We start from the raw sequence: 4,744 nt of genomic DNA, 5'->3' as shown, positions 1-4,744 counted from the left end.
CATTAGTTAATAAGTGATACCAAGTATAAGCAAACTCTTAAAATGATGGTTGTCCTGCAAAAACTATACAATCAACTGTCTTGTCAAACATGAATTTTTAGTAGCGTGCCCTTTAAGATGGTCTTTGCTAAATTGTCATTACTTGTTTTCTTATATGTTAAGCAGCCGTGACAAGAGTGCGTCGTGTGAAATAGAGTTGATTAAATTGAGCTCCTCTGCATTTGAATGTGTAGAATTGGAGTCTGGTATGTAGAAAAAATAGTGTTTCACCATGCGAAAGAATGCTTCACTCTTATGATGAAACGTGCCGAGTGAAAAATGATTTGCCTATTTTCATGTCAAGATTGTTAAATACAGGTTTTATTTGTTTGTGTAAAAAAGCTTATTTAAACAATTAAAAAAATTAATATTAATTCACAATTTTGGAATACCAAGACTGCCTTTTGTTGAAAGAAATTAATGTTTGGTCAGTTGGCATTTAGTGGGATCATGACGAAAATTTTTTGGGCCCAGTTAACAATATGTTGGGTGAAGTTTCTTTTACGTTGCTTCCAGTTTTCATATGATATATGATTGAACCTATTTGGTGTGAGGTTGAGTCTATATGACATAAGGTTTAGTAAAGTAAGCGTCTTGTTGGGTCAAAATCAAGTTTGGTGGAGTCAAGATGTCATTATTCTTGGTTACATTGACATCGGATTGAGGCAAAATGGCGTAATGTTCAGCCGAAAAGTATGGCATGTTAAGTTGTATTAGCTTGACGTTAAGTAAGTGTAGGTTAATGCTGCGTTCCAAAAATAAAATATTCTTACAATATAATTCACCGTTATGTGTTATGATTCTTATGATTTTTATGTTTGGATAGAACAAACAGGTCGGTGAAAAAATGTGTGCGATCAGTTTGCGTACACTATTGTTGTGTTTAAAAGCGTTATACTAACTTATCATAAAATAATGCTACCCTAACTTTGTTCAGTTGAGGTTTTAAAACACAAACACCACATCACACATCAATGACTTTACAAAATTAAAATCCACCCAACATGCTTTACGTCTGATATACCATTTTCATAAATGAAATCAATCTTATTCCAACTTTAGCCAAAATAATTTCAACTTCATTCAATGCCATGTCAACTTGACCTAACTTCGTACAAATTTGACCCGATCAAATACAAACTTGACTCAACATAATAAAAACTGGACTCAACCTTTAGCAAACTGGAACCTACACAATGTTACCATTTCTTTACATAATGCCAATCTAAATAAACATAATGACAACTTGACCAAACATTATGTCGGCTAGACTTAGCTTAATGATTACTTTACCACACATAAGGCTCATATGAATCATCCTAGTGTTAAAATGATCTCAACCTAATGTCAACTTAAGCGAACATTATGCCAAATTCACTCTACCAAATGGCAAATATACTCGTATATCAATCATACCAATTTGGCCAAACGTTATGTCATTTTGACTCAACCCAATGCAATCTTGACTACGCTTAAAGCCGTTTTCACCAAAAAGATTCAATCTTATGCCAGAATGACCGAACACAATACCTGTTTGACCCAAACGTATGATATCTTGACTATACATAACCGCCATTTTCACCCAACAGTATGACATTAGAACTATCCATAGTGTCACATTGACTCAATCAGATGTATAATCGACTCAGACGAAAGCCAACGTGAGTCAACTTTACTACCCTATTTTGACTTCACGTTATGCCAGTTTAACCCAACTTTATGCCATCTTCCCTCAACATAACGTCAGCATGACTTGACTTTTTGCAAATTAATCAAGCTTTTCAACAAAATGCAGTTTTAACGATCCATACAAAATGGTATTCACAAGTTATCGGCATACATTAAACACTTGCTGCCAGTTGAATTCTATACACTTGTATTTACTTAATTCTTTAAGTGCCCTTGGTCAGCCTCTTTCGATACTACTAATTGAATCGGCTATTTCAACTAAGTTGTACAATTTTACCACATGGTTTTCTTCCAGATATGCAGCAATTTAGATAATGCAGATAACTTTTTTTTAAATTTTGCATTCATTATTTCTAAAAACATATTGTTATTTATATGCTAATTATGATATGTTTGCATAATTTCATACAGTTATAATACGGTTCGCTACAATGACGATTAAGTACGTATCTTGGTTCTTCGCGCCCATATACTTCCTACAAAAACAGTTCATTTAAACAATATGAACAACAAATTGTTATTTTATAACGATTAGCTAACGTGCTTTTGTGATCTATAATATTATGCTATTTTAATTGATATTGAAATGAGTTAAATTGATTAAATTATATGATGCAGTTTACACATTAATGTAGCTTTCAATTTACAGGTATGATTCTTGACATTATAAGATGGAGAATTCGCACATCAAAACCTATTAGATAAATATTATAGCCCACTTAAACGGGCAGAAGTTCATTTGCGTTTTCTTATCTTTTGTTATTATCATGTTATCAAATTTTATTAGCCAGTTAATCAGAACGGTTGCTTCGATATATTCCAAAAGTACAGAAAAACATGAGCATAAAAATATTGCACATGAAGATCAATCATCTTAAATTACTGGGGTACGTCCTTTTATGTTGCAAAGTGTACTTAAAATATAAGATAGAAAATGTTGAACATCAAAATTAATCCTTATTAATTACTGGGGTAAGCCATTCTTTGTTGCAAAGTGTGAATAAAACCAGCAATGATAAGCTGACATTCTCATTTAGTGGGAAAGTATTATGTGAACGCCACTCTTGATTGTTCGATATATATATATATATATATATATATATATATATATATATATATATATATATATTCACACATATGGCCAGTTACGGGGTCTCTGATTTAGAAATAGGTTATGGGGTTCCCACTTTAAATACATGTATCTCCATACCCTTTTTTATCCGATATAAACACGAATTAAGGTATATAGGGGTACCTACTATATTATTGTATATAAATACGTCATTTATTTAACGTCTTATACAAGGAAATATATAGCGAACTTATTTGCGAGGTATATACAATTTCAATTTCAGACGTGATTGTGGTTTTCGATTTAAGACCTTATTGTGAGATTTGATTGCATTACCTCCCCTACACCCCCCTCATAGTAATTAAAGGAGCCTAGAATGCGGGGTTGTATATAGACCCCGTTTTTTATATTGACCTCGTAAGTACAGTCTGAAAACTACCGAGACCGCGTAACTGGCACTATATATTGGTATATATATATATATATATATATATATATATATATATATATATATATATATATATATATATATATATATATATATATATATATTATTTATTTTAATTAAAATAGAATAATAGTGTATATGTAAAATGAGGACAAATTACAGTAAATACATATGATCCAAAACATCCATCCTTCCGTCCGTTTTTCCGTCCGTCCGTCCTCCTGTCCCTCCGTCCTCGCGCATACAAACATATACATACCTACACAAAACGAACTTTAAACATATCAAATAATTATAGTTGTTCTCATATGTTTATATAATGCTTTTTAAAATATGAATTCATAGCATTATTTAACGTTACCCGATGATGTATATGTCGCAAACATGACATATGTTTTTGTATAAAATTTAAGTCAACGGTTTAATATTTGTTTCGTGTTTCCTTCTTTATCTTATAAATGCATGATTTATAGTTCTTACACTTGTTACTAGTGTTTGTTTTTTTTGGCAAGTGTGTTATGCACGTTTGTCATTCGTCAGTCAATGCCAAGGTCCGCCTAGCGACCGGAAAGTCCAGGGTTCAACAGTGGGGGCGTTCTTTTTATCACAAAAGACCAGAAGTGATGTCCTACCATGGAAACGGCCGTAAAAGTGTTTCACTAAGCCTAAGCTTTCCCTTGATTCAATGAGTGAGAAAGATAATTTTAATCTTCACGATTATATTTCGCCGTTTGTATTTTTGCGTTTTCAGTAAATACAGTATGTACTATTTCAGTTTACGTGCTTTCATACGTTTCCCATCCCAATGACAATTCAGAGCTATGAAACTGTTAAATATTCTAATAGCATTTCGTGTCCGTGTTGTCAGAAAAGCACACAGTCATATGACCCACGAGTATGCCATCATGTATCCTATATACCGATCATTCTTACAAGTCCGTGTATTCGGAACCGTCGACTGCTAAGTGGCCACTTCACATTTTGATTAGGATCTTTAATTAGAAAAGGAGGACCAAGCTTGAACAACATAATGAGTGTGTGTTTTTTTCCTTTCAACGTTTTTGCACTTGTCATTTTGGAGCTTGTTAATGTTCAGGATCGTTCTGTTTTCTTTTGAAAAGTGTAGTGTTTCCCGTTAATAAACGTAGCCAGTTCGTCAATCTTTAGTAAGACGAAATGTGGGAATGAAAGTTTTGCTACGAATAAAATGTTTATCATGTGTCTAAATTATTTTAGCAAAACTGTTTATTTTAAATAAATCCTACTTCAGAAACGCTACGTTTGAGTTTTTATGAACATAGTTTGTTTAAAGCAATCGTTATTATTTTAGACGTGAAGTGTGCATGGTAGCTAATATTTATTTAAAACGCACGTTTGATATTGTTTATGGCTTATTCCTTCTTGTCATTTGTTCTTGAAATCATGTACACTTTGTCACGATTGTTGATGTTTTCACCACAGAATAAGTATCACGGTGCCTATACCACGTGACTTTT

At 32.6% G+C, this 4,744-nt stretch overlaps 1 long non-coding RNA gene across 1 annotated transcript in view; it reads left to right on the top strand.

Moving 5' to 3' along the window:
- The first annotated feature begins 4,332 nt into the window (after positions 1-4,332).
- The window catches only part of LOC127867550 (uncharacterized), a 1,772-nt gene continuing 1,360 nt past the window's right edge, over positions 4,333-4,744 (top strand). The window contains exons 1-2 of the long non-coding RNA XR_008043545.1: positions 4,333-4,414; positions 4,710-4,744. The exon at positions 4,710-4,744 is cut by the window's right edge and continues 45 nt beyond it. This is a non-coding gene — a long non-coding RNA (uncharacterized LOC127867550). The remainder of the gene's footprint in view (positions 4,415-4,709) is intronic.

The sequence above is a fragment of the Dreissena polymorpha genome, chromosome 2 (genome assembly GCF_020536995.1).
Source record: "Dreissena polymorpha isolate Duluth1 chromosome 2, UMN_Dpol_1.0, whole genome shotgun sequence".
NCBI lineage: Eukaryota > Metazoa > Mollusca > Bivalvia > Myida > Dreissenidae > Dreissena > Dreissena polymorpha.
The sequence above is the reverse complement of the archived record's forward strand: the minus strand, read 5'-3'. Positions and strand labels throughout refer to the sequence as shown.